This window comes from Cygnus atratus, chromosome 11 (genome assembly GCF_013377495.2).
Source record: "Cygnus atratus isolate AKBS03 ecotype Queensland, Australia chromosome 11, CAtr_DNAZoo_HiC_assembly, whole genome shotgun sequence".
Taxonomy (NCBI): domain Eukaryota; kingdom Metazoa; phylum Chordata; class Aves; order Anseriformes; family Anatidae; genus Cygnus; species Cygnus atratus.
This window is the reverse complement of record NC_066372.1, coordinates 5,899,386-5,926,900: the sequence shown is the minus strand read 5'-3', so window position 1 is coordinate 5,926,900 and position 27,515 is coordinate 5,899,386. Positions and strand designations below refer to the sequence as shown.

At 37.6% G+C, this 27,515-nt stretch overlaps 1 protein-coding gene across 1 annotated transcript in view; it reads left to right on the top strand.

Moving 5' to 3' along the window:
* Nucleotides 1–494: 494 nt before the first annotated feature.
* Nucleotides 495–27,515, top strand: part of OTUD7A (OTU deubiquitinase 7A) — a 65,942-nt gene continuing 38,921 nt past the window's right edge. The window contains exons 1-2 of the mRNA XM_035553923.1: nt 495–602; nt 13,126–13,262. The gene's annotated coding sequence lies outside the window, so the exon portion shown is untranslated. The remainder of the gene's footprint in view (nt 603–13,125; nt 13,263–27,515) is intronic.

Below are 27,515 nucleotides of genomic sequence, written 5' to 3'. Positions count from 1 at the left end.
TGGATTCAACTCCATTTACTGTGACTCTTTGCACACTGCCATCCAGCCAGTTCTTCACCCAATTAAGTGTAGCCAACCAAAGAAACCAGCTAAAATTATTAATAAGCTAACAGCATGCCTATCGCGTGTGGCAACATAGAGCTGACAGATGATGTAGTAGTACTCATTAAATTTATCTGTGCTTTGTAAAGCTTGGATGCTAATTAAGTTCCTAAACCATCCTTATCATTGTCATGTTAAACTACTGCAGGATTTGACCTGTCACTGTGGAAGCTCTGTTTTGGGCTTAGTTTTTTGCTTTCATATTTCATAGCAGTTCGTTTTGTAGTACCAGAATGGTGCAATCCATTTTAAAACTATAGTGAAAGATTCCTATCGCAATAACCTTGGTAAGGACAGGGAAGTGAACAATACATTTGTTAAATAAGTATTATTTATCTGATTATCAGCTGCTGTAAATTGCCGTTTGTTTGCTGACTTCTTTGTACTTTCTTTAGGAAGAAAGTGGGAATACTGGTATGGTTGCCTGCATCATTTGCTTGACCAAAATGAGATAGGGCATGCAGGAGAGAAGGATATTTTGGCAAGTAGAAGCTACCATGGTGAGTTGGATTTTATCCTTGATTATGCTGCAGAGTTTCTCAGTGATGCTAAATACATTATTTAAACCAAAATTCATACGAATGTTTCTACTTCTCTGAAATTGTGTTGCACATAATATTTCCTTGGCAGCAGCGCTGACTTGAGTTCTTTCCTACTGCTTCTTCCTCCCCTGCCATTTTGGGTCCACAGAACTGCTTGAGGGGACCATCAATAAACAAAAGCAGCAAAATAAATGGAGCTGAAAATAGTTCCTTGTTACCATGCACACAGAAAAATATGTGAAACTATGGCATGTATTCTTGATTTGACACCACAGTGTCTGTCTTGAACATGATGCTGAAAATTGATTACATGGTAACATGATTTTTTTAAGTTTTTAGGTGCTAAATACCCTCTAAAACTGTAATAATCTGCAGGAACTCAAAATTAATTGGTAATATTTAAAGCTAATATGTATTCGTCAGCTCCACCTTTAAAATAGTAGTAGTTACACACTGTGCATGCGTATTCTTAACTAAGCTCATTGATGTTTTTTGAGACATGTATGTACTGTACAGATGACCACTGGAGGAAGAAAAAAATCTTGAGCCTCCGTTCAAGAGGTTCAAAAAGTACAATAAGTCAGATTCCTGGGGCCACACTTGTATGGTAGTGTCCAAAGGAGCTTTTGAAAAATGGCTCATTAGGTGACCCCTGCACATTCTGAAAATTTGTAAAGCAGGTTATTGAGGATATAATCAAATGTTGTATAACATTGCTTCAGTGCAAGAGAACTGAATAAAAATTCTGCATTCTTGCATTTACTAAATTTGACTACAGGAAGTTACAGCAAGTGTATTCTTCTAGTGCCTTTCAGCATGTATGCTGTTGGGGGAACCATGTCTTCTAAGCCATACAGAGTTTAAATGTTAAATCTGTCTACTTTTTCTTCGCTAAAATGAACAAGATTTTATAGTATTCTCATATAAATATAGAAGAATTCTGTGCGTATTTGTGACTTAGGAGGCTTTTCCTTTTAAATGGTTTGTTACTGTATTTGACATGAAGTGTTCCATAACATTTTCATAAAGTGCACCAGTAATCTTATTATGAGATTTTTTTGTTTTTCTTGGGGATTGGGAATGGGTGGGTCTTGTTTTTTGACTACTATCAATCCTGATGATTTTTGGATCATAAAAATAAAAATTTTTAAGGATCTTTTAAGGATTTAAGGATGTCAGTATAACAAAATACTTGGGAGAGGTCGATTGTGCATTGCTGCAAACCGTGTATTTCCTGCCATTGTTCACTGTGATTGTCAAGAAGTCTGTAAAGAACAAAGATTCATAGCACTGCAGCGTGGAAAATGTAGCTGCGTTGGTGTAATTTTGTCTTTGTCAAATTTTTAAGTCTAACCTTGGGTTTGAAATTCACTGTAAATAACATTTTCCATGGCAAGGGGAACTAACGAAGCCTATAAGTACATTTGTCCCCAGTTTTGAGTTCATTTGGGATTCATTTAAACAAAAGTAAATACTAATTTGCTTCTTTTACTAGTTACTAATAATCTTGTTTTATGAATATTGTTGTAAATTGTAGGATGGATTCTTGGAACTTTAAGGCAGTATTCTTCTTAACCTTTGTCAGTGTGAAATTTGATACCTTTATTATGACCAACTTCCATGAAATATGCCAACTATCTCTATAGTAGACTACAGCACCTTTAAAGATAATTCAGTATTTAAGACTTAGTAATTGTATTGGATCTATTGCAAAACCATCAGATTTGGTATTTGTGATCTATCACCTTCACAAGAGGTGTTCATATAAGCAATGGTTCAATTGTATTTTGACCCAAGCATTCCTTGAGCTAGAGAAATTACAAAAGCTGTATTTAATAACAAGTGGACTCGAGCATGTTTCTTAGAGCATATGGAGCATATAGATTCTTCAGGTGCTTCTCCATTTCAGAAGTGGGACTTGATGTACCAAACTATGTTAAGGCTCCTGAGCTACCACTAAACTCAACACAAAGTTTTTTCTGAACTCCACCCTGTCCTGTGGGAACTCAGTTTTTTATTCAAGTTGTTGAGGGTTAAGAATTGTTTTAGTAAAACCTTTGGGATTCTTGCTGAGAATTTCATAAATATCCAGTTCAGTCGTGGAGAAAATGCTGTGTGCAAGTGTTGCCTATAGAACCTTCCATCTGGAACTCTTGTCACCTCAAAAGTCCTTGTAGGCTTGGGCACTGCACTCAGCATCCACCGGTCTCGGTCTTTCTCTTTGGTTGTCAGACTAATTTTATTTGCCCTTGCCAGATCACCAGCACTGAACAGATTGCATTGCTGAGGCAAAGTCCATCCATGTTAATGGCTTCTTTAATCTTTTAAAAGTAATTATTTTATTTGGGGCAGTGACTCCAGAAAATTCTCAAATCTAACATTGTTAGTGATAGTGGTCAAATAGAGATCAGCAGGGCCTGCATAAAACGAGTGAGTCTCTACCCTGACTGCTTTGATGCTCATCCTCTGCAAAGAATTGGAAGTTCTGATAGCTTTTAATTTGTTTTACACATCTGCCCCGGCAGTCTGCTGTCCCCTGAAGGGTTGGTGATGGTGTCATCCAAAGCATAACAAACTACCATGTGTAGGCTATAAAGAAACTGCATTCTTTGGGGGTTTAAGAAATGTCCCAGAACTTTCTGGTAATGAGGAAGTGGCTATCAGAAAACAAATCTGATTTTTAATTTTCCGATGGAGTTTGATACAGCTTGTAGTGCAAAAGAGACGCATGTTATTCCATTTTTATTTAAATTTCTTGGCTCCTGTTGAAGTATGTTTAGAGAAGTATTTTGTTTCACTACATTCTATTTGGTTTTGCAGTTAACTGAACACATTACCTGTCACAACAGGCAGCTTACTCTTGAATTCATCATTTGGCAGTTACTATTAATTTTAGGCTAATTCAAAACTACGTACCATTTGATTGTCTATTTGAATTTCAATATTGAATTTGTCATAGGAATCCTCATTAAGATACAATTAATAAAGACTAAGTGCTCTGTGAGGATACTCAGGCTGCTCTGCCTAATGTGGGTGGAAGTAGAAGCCTGTTTTAATTACAGGCCATGCTCTGTTATTTTGAGATTTAATTGCTATTTGGATTGGTTATTTCCATAACTATCTATTCTGAGACAATTTTGTTACATAACAACAACAATATTGTTATTGTATGAGGTACATATTGTCAGTGTAAACACGCCGCTTTGCTTTTTCTAATGTAGAAAACAAGCATTTTAGTTCATGCTCTTTACCTCTGGTATATGCCTTTACAAGCTGTGTTATTTATTTCATCAGTGTGAGCTAGATTCATTTACTTAACCCTCATGAAAATAAAATACTTCTAATTACTAGCAGTAGAGTAAAATACTTTATACCTTATTCCGTAGTGAGAAATGGGACAAGCTACTGTTGCAAATTAAACTCAAAGACAACAAATCTTCCTAAAGTATGTGTAGTTTTCTTCAAATACAACTTCCTGAGTTGGTTTACCTTGGAATCGGATAAGCATCAATGCCAGTGCAAGGTAGGGAAGGGAGCACATGCAGTGTGGATGATGGGAGCATGGCCTTTTATTTATTTATTTTTTATTATTATTTAAATAACTACATCTTTGTAGTCAGTGTAGAACTGCACTTCAGACAGTGAAGGAAGGAGCAGAAGAAGTTAAAATAAAACTGCCAGTTAGCACATGTAATAACGTTATAATGTAGGAAATGGTGATGAAAATACGGTCTTTGTCTTTCTACAAGCATTACAATTTTATATAAGGCAATTAGAAACTCCAAATTTCTAATTTATTAAACCTTTAAAATGAGAACAGTTCAAAATAAAAATGTCATCTGTTATAGATGCTACAGGGCACTGTAATAAATTCTTAGCAATGCAGAACCTGAATATAACCCAGGCTATGTTGAAGTTGTCAGATTCAACTACTTATAAATTAATATACTTTTTGAACTACTACTTTTGTGAGGACAAAAAGAATTTCAGTTAAATTGGACAAAAATTATTCATACCTGGTCTCCATTTCATTAACGTGTGGGGACAGAGGGTGTATGGATTGAGAAGTTGGTACTGTTTATATAGCTAGAAGAAGCAGCCGACTGATACATTGAAAGAGAAGGCAGAGAGTAACTTTTTTTCTTGAGTAAATCATCTCCTTTCACATTTCCTCCTGAATTACCTCCATAGATTTCAAGCAGCAAAGGCAGATGCTGTTGGTTTCTCATCGATGTTAGAAATCTCTGCATACATTATTCAGAGAATAAAATCCTTCTGAGTAACAAAAATAAGTTTCAGTGTAAATTAGGCCAGTGACGTTCTAAAAAAATCTCTCTATGGAACAGTTAATTCTTTACAGAGGAGTAGAGGATCTTTAACGCTCTTACAGGCTGAAATGATGTTTGGCAAGTAGTAGGCTTCAAGACTGAAAAGGGTCAAACACTGCAATTAAGTTCCAGACATCTATTTCCTGATCACGTTTTGCTAAGCTTGGAACTGAGTCAACATCCTTTGCAAAATGTGTACTGCATGTAATTATGTTCCATATATCGTTTCACTGGAGGCTTGGAGATGTGATTGTTCCATTTGTGTTCTTATGTTATTTACTGTTGCTGTTTCATAAAAACGAATTGCACGCTGGTGATTTAATAAACTAGCAAATGCCTTATTTATGTTATTAAACAGACAAGGATTAAAAGAATGTTTTATTGGAATAGCTTGGTTGAAAAGTTGCATAAGACATTCGATATTTTTTATGGTGGTGTATTTTATTTTGTGAGGGGAATGATCTTTCTTTTTATACGGAAAATAAAAATAATTTGCACTCTTTTTCAATAATTGTAGTTAACAGAGACTTTAATTTGTACAATGAAATAATTTCAATCAATTTTCATTGCTTTTTAAAGCTTCTGCTAGAATTGCTTGATATTATGATGGTACGAGACAATGCAGATACCACCCAAGAGGAAGCCAATTGTCTCTTCTCTTTATCTCTTACTGGGTGAAGCTCTGCTAGTCACTGCAGCTGGTTATCAAGAACAGATTTTGCAGTAGGCAATGACAGAACTGTAAAATACTGAGGGACACTTGTGTGTTCTTGAATGTGATCTGACTTACCTACAGTACTTCTGGTGAAACAGGAATGCTCTGGAATTTAATGAAGGTTGGAAGCACATGTGAGGGCAGTAAGACTCAGTAAAAATCAAGTAGATGGCTGTCTGTTTACTTTATGTCTTATATCAAGTTGTTTACAGTATAGGAAGGACAAGCACTGGGGGAATTCCCAATATGCCTCTATATGAATTGTGTTTGAAAGCTGGAGCCAAGCAAAGCTGTATGCAAAATAGCTTTCTTCTTTAAAAGTTCAGCTTCTAAAAAAGCAGGAATAAAAACTGGGATTATAATTGATTAATTGGTTTAGTAAACTGTGCTATGGTGAAAAGAGATTTACTGTACTTGTTCGTTTCCATGCCATGTATTTGAGCCAGTGAGTCAAGTTCTCCAATTTGTCTTGCAGTTGCTGATAAATAGGGCTAACAGCTGGTTTCTTAAGGGGACACAAAGTGATAAAATAACTTCTGCACAGAAAAACAAGCCCCCCAAAAATGATCTCCTTGTTTTGCGGTATAAAGACACACTAAAATATGTATATTTAGTATTGAATTGTTGGTATAGATATTTGAATTCTATGCTGTCATTTCTGTAATGTCTATGAATTGATCCAACATGTTATAAAATTGATTGCATTTTTTAGGCAATATTTTTAGGCAATATTTTTTAGGCAAAATATATTCCTGTATAACAGAATATTTGTATGATGCGACTTTAACCATCTTCTGTAACCTAGGCTCCCAAAATAGCTAATGCAGACTCCAGAGGGCAACTGGAGCACCTTGTCTACATCTGTGAACTGTCCTGGGAGAATTTCACACTTCCACTTGTGTATTGATTTGTCTGGCAGAGGCTAGGGGCTCTGCAATTCTTGCAGTGTCTTTTTCCATCACTTGATAAGAAAGGGTAAACCTTCAGCTATGCCCTTAGGATCTGCAAATCAGGATTATGCTCAGCTGGAAATTAAGTTTTGAACTCAGACATCATTGGAGAGTGTCATGTTAGCAAAGTCACAAGCATGTAGCCTTGAACTGGTATGAAGTGTCATGAAAGGGGGAGAGCATTTTTAGCCTCCATTAGTAACAAATGAGACTTTGCCCATCGGTACATGCGTCGTTCCCAGTTCCCCTGAAACCACTGTGCAATTTGAAAAATTGTTAGAATTGTGTAAGCTAATAAAATACTTAAAAATTTGTGAAAGTCTGTGGCTGCTGGAGAAGAAAGACGGAAATTACAACCTTGCTGATTTCTGCACTCTTTGACAGCAGTTGTCTGGCCGGTCTAATGTACATGTGGTTCTGGACTGCTTCTGTATAAGGGACAGATTAAAAAAAAAAAAAATTAAACAAAATTAAAAACAAAAAAAAGGAGGCTTCCTTCTTTTTGCTACTCACAGGAAAAACTTTCTGTGAAGCTGATAGGGTTTTACAAGTAAGTTTTACACATGTCAAATTGATTCTGTGAATTCAGATTAGCTGTGCCTCAAAGCATGCTCGTATTTGTGTGGTGTTATTAACTGAAGGTAGATAGATGGGTCCAGACAAAACTGAAGAGATCCTCACCTGCAGTGTTAAGAACTGGTTCTTGTTTCTGAAAAAAGTTAGAGCCGTTTGTAAACCCGGAAGGTCACTGACTTCGTGCTGCTTATCACACTTGTGCCTGTTACTGCAGCTTCTGGGGTGCTTTCAGAATGAACTTGAGTTTTAGCTTCCACAATCAACAAGTTTTGTTTTTTTTTCTTTTTTAAAGTGTCCTTTTGCAAGAATACTGGACATTATTTCTTCACAGAAGCAGCAATTTGCAAATGATGTTTGAAGCTAGGTCTTTGTCTTCACTATCTGTCTTCAGAGCAAATAATTCACGTTGTGCTGTTTGATACACGTCAGCTTAGTCATGACCAGGAGAAAGTTGTGAAGTCTAGAGGTGAGAGCAAAAGTGCTGTAAAAACTAAAAACCAAATTTCATCTTTACTTCTTTGTGCTATTTCTTCAGACTGTTTGAAATACAGATAGAGGAGGAAAAGAAGAGCGACTACAGTTCCTAGCTGCTCTTCCTTACCCCCATTAGCACTCTCCGGAGCAATACATACTCTGCATTCTCTCTGTGTTCAGCCAAGGCAGGGTGAAAGTCTGTTGACCTACTTGCTATCCTTTCGTTATGAACGTTACTTTACTACTTACTTTTCGTGACAGGAAGGCCAAGTGTTGTATTATTCGGTAGTTCAGGTGCTTTCCTCAGTCAGGTTTCTTGACTAAGAATCTTAATTTTTTGTCTCCATATGGAAAATGAAGCCCTTACCAAAGATGTTGCTTGCACAAATGCATCTGTCTTCATCTCAGTAGTGTTTAGTGGATAGATGTGTTCACAGAAAGGACAGAGAAAAATGTGAGGAACTCCATCACTTGGTGAATTCTTGAAGTGGTTTGGAACAGGTCTGGTCGGTCAGGAAGACTTCCCTGGTCAGCTTTCAGTTGTGACGTTCTAACAGGGTCTGGCTTCCAGGAGGTAAGGTGTTATGTGAAAGGTGACTGCTTTGCTGTAAGTAGCAATGGCAGTTGTAGTAGAAATTCTCTGAATGTCATTCTGTTTGAGGGCATCCTTCTCAGAGCTTTCCGTTCTACCATTTGAATTACAGAGAAAATAGAGCCAGATTTTCAGTTCCTCTTCTGGAGGTTGTTTATGTAATTTTGGGCCTTTTGGCTATGGCTTTACTTTAGGAGACTGACAGTCTAATTTAATCAAACAGATGTGAGTATATGCAGACTATTCAATCACATAGGCTGTGTAAAAATAAAAAATAAAAAAAAAAAATCGCAGGTCAGATTCAGGGCTATTGGAAGTTGCCAGGGAAGCTTTTTGCAGCTCAGTCACTTTTGGATCAAATCTCTTTGTGAAGGTGATATTTTTAGTTCACAATATTGGAAGGATCTTGTCTTTAGAGTTCCTAATCATAGAAAACATTGCTGTTGCATGTAAGAAAATATTACCTGGTGTGCATTATGTTGCATATAACTAGATACATCTCTGCATTACTCAAAAGCCAAGTACTGGAGGTGTGAGCTTAGTTCAGATCCAAGCTTAAACATGTGACTAGTTGATGGTAGTGACATCCTTATTTTCCTGACAGTACCATTTCTCCTTTGACGCTAGTGCTTGAAAAAACAAATTATTACCAACTAGATAAAATTCAGCCTGTACCTTTTACATTTTAAAGCCTTATGAACTATAGGTTTGCTTTTCTGTCTACTGACTGCAGCTCCAAGAAATCAGCTTGTTCTGTCTGTCATGAAATGGAGAACACTTGCAGTTAAGTGACTGGTTCAGCAGAGTGAAAATCAAAAGATTTTTTTCCAAAGCATTTGTAAATAAGAGAACAGCTGACTCTGATGAGGAAATATTGCACATGATCACTGTCTGGCAAAGTGACTGATTTAGTAGAAAGTTTACTGACATAAACAACAAAAACATCTTTTTCCAAACAGGTTTCTGCAAAATGAAGCAGATAAACGAGTTATCCCCTTTCTCTGCTTCTTGCCCTCCGATCAGACACTCATTCAGCCACCATTTTGATCAGCCCAATTAGTTGCTTTTTTGCAGATGATGGAAGAGCATGGTTTGTAGCAAAATCTTGTTTTTCTTCCTCTATGTGATCCACAGTCTTGCCTGTTTGAGCATTTGCTGTAACAAACACTACAGCTGTATTGTGGGACCGACTCCCCACCTCGTGTAATAGCTTTCCTCTTCCCCCCCCACTGGCCCCTTCTCAGCTGTTTGTACTTTGTTTGACTTGCAACTGTAATTATAGATAATATTTGAAATCATCCCTTTTCCACCTCCACATCTTTTTATTAGGAATCAGGAGTCATGGAATTCTTCCTTGTTTTTCTGCCGAATAAGCAGACCTGCTAGTCGGGAAGAAGAATTTTGTGCCATGATTCTTTGAAGAATTTCTATTGAAATGACAGTGTATATCATCCAAAGTGACAATACCTTTTTTTCTAAAAAAATAAACAGCAACAACTCCCAAACTCCCAGTCAGCTTTGCTATGCGTTTAGTTTCAGATCAGCAGCTAAGCACGTGTTTTGATCTATGTCTTTAAAGAATAATAAATTGTGTGAAAGAGAATGTCACTTTGGATAGCTTCAACGATTTGATTTTTTTTTAAGGCATGATGATCTATTCCAGTTTATTTTCTAGGGCTTTTTTAATGTAAAAAGGAGCCAAATGTTTAAGATAGGTTTAAATATATATATAAATAATTCATTTTGCAGTAGATTGAACTGAAAGATATTTGTGTGCTGAAGCTTGCAGTAAGCTATGCAGAACAAGTTCTAATTCCTTAGTGACGTTGTCATCAGGTTTGATAACTAGGCTCGACAGGAATACAAATTCTTTTGTATTTTCCCCTCCTTTTTTTGTCTAGTAGTCTATTATGAGCATTTTTTTTCGTGGGAGACTGTTCTTCGTTTAAGTTTACAGGTACTGTTTTTATATGTGAGCTTGGTACATATGTTAAAAACAACAACAAAACGGGCACCTTTATTATTTGCTTTAACTGTTGCCCGTAGACATTAATATTCAGTGTGGTGGAGGGTTTTTGTTCCCCCACCTCCACGCTTATTTTGCAATCAATAGCAATTTCCATTTTTTTCTGGCTTCCTAAATTTCCTGTTTCACACACTAATATTTAACTCCAACTGTGTCCTGCTTTTCATAGCACATAATAATAGGTGGTGATGACAATGACAATTAGAACTAATGGTCTACTTCTTAGAGACACTGAATATCCACTAATCTGTTGAAGTTATTCAGAAATACTCAACAGCTCTCAAAAATCAGGCTGCACCTCTTTGAAGTCAAATTTGACCATCTGTTAGTTGCCAGTGCTTTTGTTGTTGTTGTTATTTACTGTTTTGTGTTTCCTTGTAACACTTTCCTTGATGCATCGGCTTCCAGTTTTTCTTGTTGAGCCTGAATGTCCTGTTAATTATGATTATTATTACTTTTTAAATTGTCTGAATTACAGTAAAAATTTAAAAGGCAGCGGTTGACAATTGTTGTGACTGCAGGGGTAGCTACATCTTACTTGCAGTGAGAGAAAACTTAGAATGTTACCAAATTGATTTGACTAAACGAAAAAAAGATTTTCTTGCTGTTTAGAGCATTTTATGTATTCTTAAAATGTTAAGAGCCATTTTCAACACTAGATAGTTTCACAATGGCTATGTTACTAGGTTTTTTCTTGATAATGAAGTGTAATTTATAGTCGCTAATATGTATAGGCATAAGTCTGAAGAAGTTGCAACATGAAGAAACAGTGTGAAAGAAAACAGAATTATAATAGTACAGAACTTCTTTTGCCTTTAAAAAAAAAAGAAAAAAACAACACATTTTGTGTCGTTACTTGACAAAAAAGAATGAAATCGTTAATAACATGACAAAATGACAAGTGACCAAGCTTGCTGTTTTGGTACTTCAGTGAAGAAGGTTTTCACCTCTTCCCATTGTCCCAGTCGAGATATCTCTAACTGGAGAGTGAGAGGTCTCTGACAAGGTTCAAAAATATATATTTAGCACATCTTCTCCAGTAATTTCTATACTAATATTTCACAGCTGTATAAAACTTTCATATGCTCTTCATACGAACTGGACTAACACTGCTAGCATCCTCAGAGGCTACTAATCACCAGCTGGAAGTTTCAGTCAGTTTTAGAGCAGATCATACTGAAACCAGAGGCACAGAAGTTAACCCAGATGTGCTGCCTGACACCTGTCAGTGGCAGACTCCATTGCCGCCTCCTGTCAAGGCTGGTTCCTCAACAGCATTTTTAGCTGAAGAAATGGCCAGAGTCAAGACAATCTGAAGCTTTGCCTCTGCTGGAAACAGTTCATTGTCAGAGGTGGCACTGCAAATCCACCTTCTGTAGGTACTTCTGTAAGTCAACTGTGGTACGACTTTGTCAGTTCTAGCAGTCCTTCAAACAAATTAATTTAAACTGTCAGGGACATTTTTTTTTTTATCCAGTGCAACTGTGGCTGCATGTGATTGTTGGTCACAAGCTAGACTAATCAGTTCTTTGAAACTTGTCATTTCTATTTAAGAAAGACCTAAGTAGTGATGGTGACTGTCCTTACTGTAAACAGATCTTTCTTCAGATGGTCTGTTACCAGTCACACTTCTTAAATATTACTGCTTCATTATTATTAGGCATCATGTATCCTTCATATGTTGCTTGAACTAAATTCCATCCTTGCAAAGAACTGCTAATCAATGTAACTGTAGGTAAGCCTTGTTCTGAATATAGAACTTACGCTGAATGAGCCTAGCCTTACTAGAACTAAGAACCAAGTTGATGTAGCTTTTGTATTCTCCTTAAATTACTTCAAATTCCATGCTTGAAACAAAAGTAATGGAAGGGACCGCACACTTGAGTCTTTGTGGAGAGCTGCTCATCCAGGTGCAACACAGTGTTAGTGGAAAAGGTTTTCAGAACTGTGCTGCTGGTCCTAAGCTACAGAGAAGATGGTGGGAAGTGTTTTGGTCCTGTTTCAGAAGAATTGAATAATTAGGTCCTTTTTGAGTTTAGGGCAAAGATTACATGTGACTCTTAGAGAACTGAGGTGGAGTGGAGGAAGCTTCTTCAGCACCTTGGCTGTGATTACTTCCAAATATCAGACAAAAATAGGGAAAAAATAAGAAAATTATTGTGAGCATTCATTCTTAATGAAGAACGCGGTTATCTGGCCTCGGTTGATTTTTGAAATACTTACGTAACATCCTTAATCTGTGTTTCCTTGTTTTCTTTGCTAACTTCCCATGGAAATTATTGCAGGGACCAAGCAAATGTAGAAAGATGAGTTAAATTTGTCCCCATAAAAATAATTGCAGTTGAGGTTACTCTACAGCCTGAACCTTTTCATGGCTAATAATTTTATGCTGTATACTTACATTTCCATATATTTCTCATGGACCAAATTGTGGTCATATGGGGAGCATTCTTCAGTTTATTGGATCACTATGCAGAAAAATACAACAGACAAGAAGAAAAAAAGTTACAAAGTTGTATTTGATGAATCTTAATAAAATAAACTGAGGAATTTTTAAGTGAGAATTACCATTTTCACGTAGGGTAGCCATTAGGATGTTTTTGTACGTTCATAATTCATACTTTTCTTCATTTTCTGGGTTGTGCCCAAGTAATCTGTTTAATACAAACTATTGCACACAGTAATTTATCTGCATTGATAGTAGTGTATCCATTAAGCTGTTGGTGTCAAAGGTAAAGTTGGTTCTTGACAATGATAGATATCATTCAAATAGTGCAGAATAAATGCAATGATTAATATATTGTCTTTTTTTTCTTCCAGATTTCTCAGGGGACACAATTTTGCTTATTCGTACCTTCTACTGTGGCAAAAATGGATTATTTTCCTCGCCAAAAACCAGCAGCATAACACCCATCCAACACTTGCCTCAAGGAGATCTTATTTAAAGTCTGTTCAAAGTAAGTCAAATGAAAAACTTGCTTAAAGGTAGCTCTAATCTGCTGTGTATCTATTTATGGCTCAAGAACAAGCAGCCATAACAAGAGAACTAATCTTAGCAGTCTGGCTTTTCAGCAGCAGCTGTTTGTTCTTAAATGAAAGTATTGGAGGAAATAACTTGCTGTAAAGCAGAGGTTGAGGTTGAGCTACTTCCTGACCACTGCATGCCAGTGCGTCATACCTGTGTAGTCTGTTCCTCTCCCTGCAGCCCCCAGTAGAAGTTTACTGCAGTACATAGCAAATCAGACGATACGGGGTTATGCATGAATAACACAATCGAAAAGATTATCTGCATTGTAAATGAAGACTCAGATTCATGTTGCTATGACAATTTTAGAATTCACAATGTAGAAATAGTGGGCTATTTAACTCAAAATGTAAGAAACAGCAAGTGTTTATGCTGTTTTTCATTGTGTTGATTTTTGAGCTACTTGCATTTCATGGTGTCTATAGGCCTAAATGTTGCATTTTTAATGCAATGTGAACTAAAAAAATAAAAATTAAAATTAAAGAAACTGCATGCTATATCCAATAATGGTTATTTGGGTATCTTGTTTTTTTTTTTTTTTTTTTTTTTTTTTTAACATAATGAAGTAAATTGTATGCATGCAGAGTATTTGCAGAGTGTGTAGTATGTATATGTTAGAGAAAATGGTGCATTTAGAGCTTTGGCCAGGATACCTTCTTTATCTGAAAGAAGGATGAAATCTGGAGGAATAAGTTCAGTATTTGAAAACAATTTTTTTTTTTGTAGCAGCATCAGGTAAAATGTGTGAGACAAAAATAAATGAAAAATTCAAAATGAGGAGAAAATCTACTATGTTCAAATTCCTTATATTCTGTAGAGATGCGTTCTAGTAGAAGAGATATAGGTTACTTAATGAAATTGTGCATTTAATAAGACGCCTCAAATTGTATTTCTAGTACAGTGCAATGTGCTGCCTACTTCTTTATCATTCTCCCATATAAAAGAATAATTGATACTTGAATTTGACTTAAAATGGAGCTTTGTTTTAGGGATATTCCATTTTTATCAGTGGCATTACGTTTATCTCTTGCACTGCTGCCTTCTGACAGAATACAATTAGGACACCATGAAGACTTGTGAGTAAAGTAAGGGAGATGCCGTAACTCTCTTATGTTCAGGCCCTTTATCTGTATGAATACAAAAACATCACAGCAATGAAGTTGTTTTATCCTGAAAAAATATTGATGGAGGGATGTGGAGGATCCATACCTGGAAAGGTTCTGTCTCCTGCTTCTTGGTTTATTTCAGTTCTAGACCTGTTTCCGTGAACTTTTCATTTATCTATGATGGTTTTTCCCTCTGAGAATATAATCATTTATAACACCATAGTGTTATGAAATGCTTCTGAGGTTCTGTGAAAAAATTGTAAAAGTGTTCCTGCAGAACAGTGTGGCAGGAACACTGCCTGACCAGGTGAATTAATTCCCTTGCGCACACGTCTGGCGTGGGGCTGGTGCTGTGCTTTTTGGCCAGGCTGTCAGCAGTGGCGCGGTGCAGGTAAAGCACCTCTTGGGGCCCTTGCTGTCAGTGACTGGGGGTGCTTCGAGGGGACTCTGGTATTTTAATGTATTGAGTGTTTCTAGCTTCCAATGTTGTTTCTTCAGTGGGAGTGTGACACAGGTTTTGAGCACAGCATGATCTTTTCAGTCTTTCTTTTCTACATTCTTTAATCTTAGCCTAAAATATAAGGTCCTAACCTCTAATTCTTAAATAATTCTCAAATGATGATTTAGTGGAGTCCTTTATCAATAGTTGTAGCTTCAAAGAATTCAAATAAATAAACGAGTAGTAGATGTTTTAAATAGTATTTCTGAAAGTGAACAGTCTCTCTCTTCTCTTGAATAATAGTACTTTGCTGGTTCCCACGGGGGGTCATTGTGTTGACTGAGGATTCTTGAGCACAGCTTCCCGCATTGTCTATTTTTCCACTTCTGTGTCAAATGTATCAGTTCAGGGCTCGTGTACACAAGATACCAAGGAGAATTGATGCAAGTAAACTAAATGTAGGAATGTAAAGACGACAGCTTAAATCCCACCAAGTGTCTGTGTGCACTCTCCCATTCATTATTTAAGTGGCCTCTAGTGAATTTAGTTTAATCCACTTCAAAGGCAAAATGAGCCAAATGAAATTAAGGCCACATTTTTATTCCCAGATGGAAGTGTTTGCAAAGAAATTTAATGGACTTGGACAAATCCAGTTAAATTAATTTGGGTTGATTTTCCTGTGTCTCATTGTGTAGACCAAACCTTAGTAGTAATGCCTTATTGGAGCTTTTTTTAGTCATTCTTCTTCACCTTTTATTCCTATAACGCTGGTATTTTAAGAAAGAAAGAAAGTGGCCAATAATTGTCTTAGTCACTAAATGTTGTCTTGTCATCTTACATGTTTTGAGAATCAATGTTTTGTAACTAATTTATAAAGATCTGACTTTGCTCTCAAGTCTAATGCATATTACTGTGTGTTAGGTAGTTGTTACCATTTTGGCTGTTCCAGCTAATGCCTTTTAACTCATCGCTGTAGCTACATCCTCTGTCAGGCTCTCAACCATCCAGCAATGTTTTAAAGCTTTTTTTTTTTTTTTTAATCAGATTTTGCAGAATTGGGTGGTTCTTATAGTATTTAAGTGTTGACCATACGTCCCCTTTATAATGCAATTACACATTGTCTCTTAATGGAGTGATTTGCCATTCTGACAGCAGAACGCAGTAAGGTGCAGCTAATTCGAATGAAAGTCTTTGTGACTTGAAGCATCTTATGATAAGAACATATAATATTAATGAAAAGTAGTTTTTCAACATACACATGCACACATCTATACGCACAGTTTATGTATGTATATATATATATATGTTTGTAACAGGTTTAGTTTGTTCTAACATGTCTACTGGTGAGGAGCTGGTCCTCCAAGCTCAGTACAGAGGCCTTTAGGAACACTTTGGAAAAATATTCAATAGCTTAAGTGGTAGTTAAATAGTAGTTTGTGCAAAGGCATTTCCTGAACACCATCTTTCACTGGAGTTCTGTGAGCAGAACAGGTCCAATCATACTAAACAGACTGCGAAGTTTATAACTACTTCACCTCCAATAAAAGAGAAGTGTGTGTATGTAAATACATGCACATTTAATTCTTTAGGATATGTTCTAACTGTAAGCTTAAAAACTGCATTTAACCTTGATGTGCTAAAACTGGAGGCTCTGTGAAGGTAAAAGTGGAGCAGCAGATGAAACCCAGAAGTTACTGTGTGATACGTAGAGTAGCACGAGCTACCTACCTTCACATGTCTGAATTGATTTCTGTGTGTTTTATTAGACTGTGATGTTAGGGTTTTCCTCTGCCACCTTCTCTTTGACACAGATTTTGCCCAAACTCCATGTACTTATTTTCCTCCTTTCAGTTATTGGATGGTCATAAATAAATAAAAGAAAAAAAAATTACAGATTTTTACACCTTTCTTCATATAGCTAGATATGCTGTTGAGTACCATTTCAGATAATTTCTCCTTTTATATTTCGGGAATTGCAGTATGTTGTGCTCAGCTGTCACCAGTCAGGCTGGAAATCTATAAGACTTTACATTATCTAGCTTCTGCTTTGGAATTTCTCTGAAGTTGAGTTCTTCCTTCTGGTAATTTTCTAGTTGGTTTAAAAAAAAAAATCATGCTTCCTGATTGACTGTATTTTATTCTACATATTTGTACTTACAATTATTCTTAGTCTTGTAGACAAATATATGCAAAAAATACACACTTTTTAAGATTTTTTTTTTCTGGGAAAGTAGTTACTGCTGAAGTTTCCTCCTGAGAAATCAGTATTGTGGTGTTTTGAATTAATATTGTGAGTTTTGAATTAATATAATCAGTACGGTAGATTCTTCCAAGGATGTATTTTATAGAAATAACAATATATAAATATCGATAATCACTCTAGTGCATTGGTTAGGTAATACACTCATCTGCAGATGACTCATGACTTGTGACAGTCTGAATACTAGATTCTTACTGACAGGTAAAAACCCCTTTGAAATCCCAGCTAACAGCAAATTCCTGTTAAATGTAGTTGTCAAATTGCTGACCCATTTGAATTCAAAGGACCAAGAAAAATAACTTGTTCTTTCTGCAAGCATTAAAATGAATTTAACCGTAAGTATACATATACATGGAGAAGAACTAAGGAGCCTGTTGTAAATTTATGAAGGGCTTTCATACAGAGGTATTCATCCACTACTGTTTAAACAAATACAGATCTTACAGTGCCAAATTCAAACCTTCCAGATTAAATAAGCAAGAAAAAAAAATGGAGCAATTGTCAAATGTGAGACTAATTCAAAATCATTAACTTTTTCAGAAACAGAAGTTTTCAGATGAATTAGTGTGATCATTTCAATAACGAGATTATTCTAGTAGATTCTGTTTAACTCATAACAGTGTCCTGAATAGAAGACCAAGGTAAGTGCTAAATACTAATTAACCAAAGGGGGAAGAAAAAAAAAAAAGGCAAAGCACATGGTTCTGTGGTTTTTTGAAACACTACTACAGTGATTTGCATAGATGAATGTGACTCAAGCTACGTTTTCAGTTCATACCATATTGTTACAGTTTTATAAAACTGAGTTTTTATCATTGCATGCACTTTGCTTAGCTCCTGAGGAATTCTGCAGTTTTCCTTCAGTGATGGGTTTCTTGAACCAATATTTCTATTAAAATTCTAGAGTCTAACATTTTAGCAGTTATTCTTATCCCTGCAAAATGTATTCATTCTTCATTTCTTATAAGAAATTAATAGCAATCTTGTTGACAAGGAAGAAAACAAGACACCTATTCTGGAAAATAAAGTCGATTTGCCTTAAGTTCCTCTTAAAGGTAGACAATTGTAGACATAGAGAATAACGTTGCTGTTATGTCAGCTGTTAACTCTGAGACCTCTATACATTTGCCATGCTTGTTTAATACCAAAAAACTAAATGGGGTTACAATTTAGCTTTGTGGTTATGTACTGATATTTATATATATACACGTGTGTGTATAAATATAATCGCAGTCATCATAGTAAAGATGTCTGAATTCATACAGGTAGTGCTTACATATTTTACTACAGGCATGTTTTTTAAAAAAAAAAAAGGACAATAATTTTTTTACAGAGGGGAAAAAACAGCTTGTCAACTAAGTTGAAGTTGTTTAAGTGATCACACATCTTTTTATTGATAGGTTGTATTATATACTCTATTTTAAACATACAAGACAAACAGTTACAATATAGTCCATATTTTAATATAAGCTACACATTTGCTATTTAGAAAAAGAGAAACTAGGGAGGAGAAGACTTTTTCTTACACCAGTTCTTCATGTGTAATCATTGCCACCTTTGACAAGAGGATATAAAATACTGCTGTAAATTTAAGGTATTGTTTTGCACCAGTGTAAATGAGTATATAAACTCATTTTCAGGAAGAATCGCACTTGTAATCTTATATTCTCTTTGTATATATACACCTATGTCTGTTCCATATGTATGTAATCTACTGCAGAAGTAAGCGAATTCCTACATGGGTGCAACTTGCTTATATAATTTTTCAGGTGGAAATTATCCAGAGCAAGGGAAAAGGTTCAATACGGGCTTTTCTCATTTGGAAATTGTTTTAATGTTGGAATGTGGACCATCTTAATCCATGGTCCTGTGAGAATAACCCCTAAAAGGGTTACCTAGAAACTCAGCTTATTCAGAAATGTCAAAAAAAAAAAAAATAGGCCACAGGATTGCACAAAAACTGCCCAGTTCTTCAGACTGGTTTCGTATTACTTCAGAATGTTATGTTGTACTTTATGTGCACTTTTGTAGCCCTATTTTTACAAAATAATTCAATATTTTTTTCCCAGTACTTCTGTCACTGGGAGCCCTGCCTTTATTTCTGGACTGTATTTTTCTGTGGCTTGATGCATTTATGAGGAACAGTTACCCAGTTCTCTACCGTGGTTTCTTAGGCTCTGCAAGCCAGGCTCTTTGGGTCACTTGTCCTAAGATGAAATGCTTAACTTCTGATGCTCTGCAGCCTTTCATTTCATCTGTATCAGTTTGAAGTGATTTCTGAGTTACTGAACTTGCTCTCAGTGTTCCAGAAGAGGCTTTGCCAATATCTGTCTTTTGTTTTTACCTTTTAGTTCTATTTTGGATACTGCAAAATGGAAACATGCTTGTATGTATAATTTTCTTTTTTTTTAAAGTACATCTTGGATGCAGACCTGACTATATCATGTGTATATATGTATATGTGTATAGCTGGGGACATTTATCTCTACCTATGTGTATATCTGTATACACACGGTGTGCTTAGAGATAAATGTCCCCAGCTATCCAGGAAACACTGGAAAAAAAAGCATGATTGAAGTGTTATGCTGCTTACAAGAAGTTTACTGAATTGAAGTCAGTCTGTGTAAAATAGTGTTGAAGTTAACCCACGTAAAGGATAAGGAGCTGTTTCATGTTTGGGATGTGGCAGTGTTCCTGGAAGCATACTGCACTATTCATTACTTTAAAAATTGTGTCTTGATTGCTGAAAAAAAAAATTAAAAAAAAATAAAATCAGTGTAATTCCTTTCAGCTGGTCTTGGCAGATTTTTTTCTTTCTATATTTCAAACAGGTCCTGTATCTTTATAGTTAATCACTTTTTACTTGGTTGACAAACACTTTGAACAATTTATTTTCACATACAAATGCTATTCATACCAGACAATCTTAAGAGCCGTATTTTTACATTAAATACCAGTCATCTTAAAGCTGGTGTTCTGCTTCTAAACAAATACCTAATGGATTTGGTTAATTACAGTTTTTTGCTCAATAATTTTTATTTTGTATATGAATGTTTGGCAAAATGTTACCTAATGAAAAGTGGAGCAGCTTTAGAAATGTAATAACCTAATAAATATCTCTGGCTTACTAAAAAAAAAAAAAATGAAGTCTATGTGAAACTGTGTAAGTAAATACATTTTACATGCAGAAAAGAATGAAAAATTGCACAACCTTAATTCAAAGAGTTTAGATGTTTCACTAATAAAATTTACCTCATTTGGTGTATTGGTTCAATTTAATGATATTGTCAAGGTGGTAGAATTATGACATTCTACATCAAATACGTCATGTCAGGAAGAATTACTTGCAAAGTCTGGAGCTGTGCGCAGATGGGGTCTTTCTGACTTAACTACTGAAAATCAAAAGAGCATGAACATTCAACACAAGGGGTCTGCACTTAGCCTGTGTGTTGCCAGACCAGCTGAGAGGAGTGAGTAATGTTAATGGGGTATTTAGCTCCGTCGCACTGGAGGGAAATAAAGATGGGGGGAAAAAAGGAGAGGGAGGTGGGGATGGGGACAGACAGAATGGGCTTAAAGCAGTCTGTGTATTTCCACTGGATTCCTAGAGATTTGAGTTCAGGCGTATTGCTGGAGATGCTTGTTTTGCCCTTCGAAGATTTAAGTTGCAGCTTAGTGATTGTCTTTCTGAACGTTTGTCCATTCTTGAACTGTTTCCTTTCACTTCTTCGCCTCTGCATCAACAGCTATCTGTACTCCTTAGGCGTGGGTTTTGTTTCAACATACTTGATTTTGTTTCATTAGTTAGCTCTATTTCTTTGCACCCGTTTGGGGAAAAAAAAAAGGATTTTTATATTGTGTACCTGCATGAAGCTCTTTGATTTTGAAGAGGTCAAAGTTAGATTCAGATAAAGGCTGAACTTCCAAGAGTGGGAGTGGCTGTTTTAAGAGACAGGTACTTCAAGGGGAAGAAAAGATCAGATATGCATGGGACTCTATTAACTTGATTTCAGGTCCTATTCACCCATCTTAACATTTAGAACCTACCTGTCCCTCTTCTTTAAAGCCTTTCAAAATGCTCTTTCTTACAGTATGCAACAAATGTTTCCCCTTCATTACTTCTTGTATTTGCATTGTATAAATACAGACTTATTTAGGGCAGAAATTTGGCTACAGAGTGAGAGAAAGCCAAGGTCTCCATTGTGCTTTGAGGGTCAAATAGTTTCCATCTCTATTCAGTACAAAGTGCTCTTCGTTTATCATATGTAACTCATGTGAAAGGAAAACAGCAAACATAGATGTATGCCAATACCTTTACCATGAGAGGAGTGCTGCTTGTTGACAGGTGGTGTAATATCGAAGTGTGTTAGATCTGCTCCAAGGGTGTGTTGGATTTCAAGTGTAAGTTGCATTGATGCTTCGACTAGCCACCAGCAGCAAAGGTGGTGGTGGTGCTTTTGCAGGTGAGAGGTGGTGCATGTGGTGAGAACAGTGAGTCTGGTCGCCATCTGGTCCTGAGCTCCCAGCTCGCACTAAGTCACTGCCTGCCTGCTTCCTCAGAATTTCTTTCCTTTTCTTGCTTAGCAATCTATTCCATCTGGATGTGTTTTCACAGCTAATAGTAGTTTTCTGGCAAAGAGAATAATTGTTGAAAGACTTTTTTTTCCCCCGTTAAATCCCAGAGGGCTAAGAAAACAGCTCTTCCCAGGCGGAAAAAAATAAAAGTAGGGCTAGTTCAAATTTATAAAGGGAGGAACATACCAACTCTGAAGGTTGTTTTCAGTGTAGAGTTAGTTGGGATTTTTGTAAAAGTTTTTTTTCATGGTGTGGCAGTTCAAGTAACAGCCAGATCACCTGCCTCTGTGCTAATTGTGACTAGAAATGGTAACATCTGCTGAATGAAATAAAAAAGAGAAGCAGTTTCTATAGTTAGTACAGCAAAATATTGCTGTAGTTAGGAGACCTAGTATTTGACCTTTAGAGACTTCATTTTAATTAATTTTATTTTTAATAAAGCTGTTTATTTTTATGGGTTTAGTAGTACTGCATCCCGTTTATAATGTTGTAAAGACTTTGGGAGGCGTTGCCCATGTGCGAGGAATGAGCTTCCACAACAGGTTGCTCCTCAGTTGCACGTGTAGCAGAGATTTTAGTTGTCTCTTATGTGCTTAATTCAGCACTGCTGAAATTTTTGAATTTGCCAGGAAACTGTGCAGGAGTCCAGTTCCAGTCAGCACAGCCCTGCATGTCTTATTTCATCTTTAAGTAGCCCAAACCGATGAGCCAGTGTTACTTCAGGTAATCAGCAGTGGGTCAGTTCTAAGTTTTCGGCATTCATTAACATATTTCTGCATTCACCCTTCCATCTTATAGACAAATCTGTCTGAATAAACACTATTAAATCGGGTTGTGCTGTTAATTTAGGTTTGATGAGTAGCAGGGCAAATTAAATAGCATAGATATTTTTGTGCAGGTGCTCTAAGCACAGCTGGAGGACTCAGAGCCTAGAGACGTGTAGTGTTAGTGCACATGTACTCAGAGCCTAGAGACGTGTATAGTGTTAGTGCACAGGAGTGTTCAGCTAGAAACTTTGTTCCTCAACACTGTCATGGATTTGAGAGGTCTCCATCAGGTGTGGTTCCTTAGCACCTAACACAAGGCAGATTTTTTCTAACCATAAAGCTATTTATCATTGTATCATAGTACCTGGATAATATTTCATTTTTTATTGTTGTTTCTCAGTAAAACAGCAAGTGCTGTCTCTGGCTTTGTTACACACAATCTCATCAGCTGTCAATGCACGGATATAACCAGTTTTCTATATACACATTAGCAGAAGGAGCTTCATCTGTAGAAAAGATCTTCACAGGCAGCTTACATAACCTTTGCTGGGATGGGTGAAGAGTAACATGCTTCTGTCAGCCTGGTTACTGACTGGGTTCTGGCGGGCATGTAATCATGAGGCAATTCTGAGGTGTTGGCTGATGTCATAGATGCATGGAGCTCAGTCCTCTTTTCAGCTGCTAAAGGGATGTCTTTTCAATTCTAACGTTAAAAATATTGAAATAAAAGCGATATTGAGGCAACTCATGAACTGACTTCTTTGGACTGATACGCACTTCAGTTTTCAAATTTTATGAGCAGTCTGGCCTCCACACATAGGGACTGTCCTTGAGTGCCCAGCTGGTGCATTTTAAATCAATAGTCATTATACTACTGAGCCACTTCAGATTAGTATCTGAAATTAACTAATGCTTTATATCATTCACCTGCAGCAGGTTCTTTTAGCTTGATCCATATGTTTCCATCATGCTGGTTACGATTTATCTCATAGTTGGGAAGGAAATTCATTGGATCACATTTCTTGTGGTCTTTTTGCATGGATGTTAGGTTCTGTTTAGTATAGCGGATCTCTGCATGAGTCTGTATATCAAATAATAGCAGCATTATTGTCCTGCATTTGTATTGAAACAGAGAAAAGGCTTCAATTGCTACAAAGCTTTGATGCCAAATTTGGCCATGATCTGCTAAGCTAATACTCTCTGCTCAAGTGCTAGCATTGTGTTTTGAGTAGCCTTTTCCATATTTCTAGACTTCCTTCTGTTACTGCCTTTTCTTTGTTAACTATTAGAAATGTTTCTCTTGTCTCATGGTGATCCAGATGTGTAGTTTGTTCACTGGACTTGCTACAGTCTGTCCATGTCTTTCCTGTATTGGGGAGCCAGAAATTGACACTGCACTCCAGATGCTTCTCACCAGGGCTGAATAGAGGGAAAGGATCACCTTCCCTGCTATTCCTATTGCAGCCCCAATGTAATGATACGGTGGTATAATTAGTATAAAAGTATAGATGTAGAAGTGTGAAGTAGAAGTATGAAACATACAGAGGTACCGATGTAAGGGCCAGCTGTGAAATGGGTAGAGTTGACAGCAGTATAATCTGATTTCCTAATGAAAAACATAACCATATCCTAGACATGTTGAATTAGTTGGACTTCACAGTCCTCATGGCTGAGGACAGTGAGGACCCCTTCCTCCTGAGATGGAAGGATATTTTTCTGGGTACGTACTTGCAGAAAGAAGCAATTGCTAAGGCATCCAATATCTAAGGTTGACTATAATCAGGTAATTAACTTGTCTGAAGAAGTTAACAACCATCAGCTGGGACACTGGCTAGTATGCCAGCTGTCAGCCTGATCAAAGTGAGGAATCACAGGACTTAGTCATGTTTTACCTGTCAGTTTGTAAGATCCTCCAGGTTAGTATTCTAATGGCAACTATATCCCTCTCATCGCAGTACTTTAAGGAAGTCTATTGGACTGATATGATGTACTTTAAACAAGTCCTGTTACTTGCTGGTTTCGAGCAATGTCACCAAAACCAAACATCAGAGGAGTCTGGTTTTGCATGTGTGTGCATTGGGGCATGCAGACTTCAGTACAACATCGGCCGTGTCTGCAAGGGACCAAAGCATAGAGTGGCAATCGGGAAGCCATTCCAGGATCCCTCGCGCTGTTTCATTACAGCACGGGATGGGGGAACAGCTTTGGTAGGGAGGTGCTCTCTGCAGAGTTGTACATCCCCTCGTGTTCATAGGGAGGGTAAGAAATGGACTAGGAAAGGACTGCATTACTTCTGGGGAACAGCGAAATCAACTGTTTACCTTTTTTTTTTTTTTTTTTTTTTTTCCTCCCATAGTTTATTTCTCTGTAGCTGTGTTACAAGCAAGAGCCAGTATCATCTCTTCCTGGTAGAAAACCTCCATGCTCATCCTTATCCTTGGCACCTGGCAAAGTTGCAGCTGAGCCTGTGAGGAGGAATTAACAGGAAAGATCTAATTCATGTTTAAAGGTAAACTTTGGCCAATAATGAATAACAAGCTTGGAAGTAAGACCCGTGCTTTTGCCTAAGTATGTATCATTTAACTTGATCCTGTTTGCTTTGCTTTGCACTATTTCCACAGCAATGCAGGCAGAGTAGAAGTACAGAGATACCTTTAGCATAACTCGGTTTTGAACGTCAGCTGTCTTACTAGCATGTCTAGCACCAGCTGCTCTTGAAGCACCTGCTTTAATTTTTATTTGTTATTCGGTGAGAACATTGCCTAGAAAGCTAGAGTTCACTTTTTTCAGGAAAAAAAGAAAAAAAAAAAAAGGCAAGTACAAGCTCCGGTAGGGTAGATGTTTCTGTTAGCCCTGGATTTGGCAACAAAGCCTCCCATGCCAACATTGTGTTATGCTTCACTTGAGGCAAGAAATTATCTGCTTCCTGATGGGTCTGAAGGTGGTTCTGAGCACCCTGGTAAGTAAGATTGCCCCTGCCAGACTGTTTAAAAACACAGGAGAAAATTGCACAGTAACTACAGTATTGGTTGTCAGTAAAGCAAAACTGCTAAGTTACAGTAACATCACCTCGTTCTTTCTCTTCTTCCTTCCAAAACCAACCTTCTAACTGGATGTAAAGCGGGACCGTTTGCAGACAGGCACCACAGCGTGGCTGCCGGGCTTGGCTGTGCCCTGCCCTGGGTTGCTGCTGCGCTGGCCACAGCTGGCTATGTGTGGCCCACAGCAGCCCCCCTCTCCTCACAGAGCCCCTGCAGCCCCCTGGCACGGTGATGCACTGGTGCCATGTTGGTTTTTGCAGCAAGCTGCTGAAACAGAGCATCGCTTAGCCTTGGGACTTGTTGCTTGGACAAGGAAGCGGGAAAACATTATTGTTTTTTTCTTGTGATTGAGCTGGTATTACACAGCAACTACTTCAGAAAGCCCTGGATAGATGGGTGGGTCGGGGCTGGCATTATGTAGAAATACTGAGTAAAAGCAGTAAAGACCTTTGTGTACACTAACTGCATTAACTAGTGCTCTAATTCCATCAGTCAGGAGAAGAAGAGTGAAATCCTGCCAGGCCTTTCCTTTCTGCGTCTCCCAGCCAGGCCTCAGTCGGACCAAGAGTTTATAGTGCTTTTATTTGTTGCTGATTCGCTTTGTGGAGATGATTTCTCCAATGAAGATTCAGCTATAGAAATACTACACTAGAGGAGGCTAGATGTAGACCTGATCCTCAGCTGCGGTGTTTGTTGTACTCTGTAGAACTGTTGGCCTGAAAATTATCTGACTGAGCTTTATTAACTGGGACTTCATTTACTGGAGGAAGGCTGCTTACCTGTGATTGACTCTATGTATGACAATCAAATAGTTTGTACTCGGCACCTTTATACACTTAAGCTTTTCTTTTTAAAAAGCAATGTACAGCATATTCCGCGACAGTTACTTTGTGGGAGTCTTGCTAAGATTTACTGGGGCCGGGGGGGAATCCAGCACAAAAGTGGAAAGGTCATGGTTTGTACAGGCTGGGTCTTAGCCTGATGCAGAGTTGATTATGATGCTTCAGGAGTTCTGCAAAAAGTCATGCCGTAATTTTTCCCACAAAGTGACGGGAGCTCAGTCTCATAATATCTCTGGAGAGGGCTTCGAGCTGTCAGTCTGGGCAGAACCATTTGACTTGTACTGGTGAACAGGAGTATAGCCATTGGATTGGGAGCAGCTTTCTCTTAGTGTGGTTGTCATTATATTATATGGAAAAGGCACTGCTTCTGCGCTTTCTAAGAGAGGTTTTTAAGAAGTGCTCTGAAATGAAAGCTGCTGCAGAAGCTGAAAAATGTTGTTTTCTGATGCCATGTGAGAAAGAGAACATTATTTTGGAAGGAACAGGAGAAAATGTGAATTCCTTATCCAAAAGTACAAAGTATGTGTGGTGGGTTGACCCAGCCAGCAGCTAAGTACTAACTAAACACTTCAGCTTAGTTTATGTGGTTTCTCACAATACAACAGGATTCATTGGTTATGAGCATGTTGTTTCTTTTTTTCTGACAATTTACTGTACAGTGAGGCCTCTTCAGCATGAGTCACCTCTTTGGGTGGTGCTCCAAAATCTCTGCCTTCTGGCTGTGGGTAGGTGCAGGCCCACGGGGTCAGGGAGAAAGACATTCTTTTTGACTGCTGGCACTGGCAGGCCAGTTTAGCCACGGGTGGAACCTTGGTGTCTGTCCGTTAGCACTCGGGGCTGGCCTGTGGTGTCAGCGTGTTCCATACAAACTTCTGTGACACGGACTTCCTATGGATCTTTGGAGGACTGGTTGTTGCCCAGGTTGCTGTAAAGCACCTCCACCACTGCCATTTGCCTCAGACGCTGGATATCTTCCTCCGTTGTGGTCCACTTGCCTTGCTAGTTGGCAAGGTCTTCCTTGAGAGGAGACTTTGCCTTCACACTCACCAGGAGCTGTCTGCAGAGACTGAGGATTGTTGTCCATTTTCTGGTCCCTCTGCTGATTCCCCAGCACTTAGATAGGATAATGCTGGCTGCTAATGACCCTGTCATTCG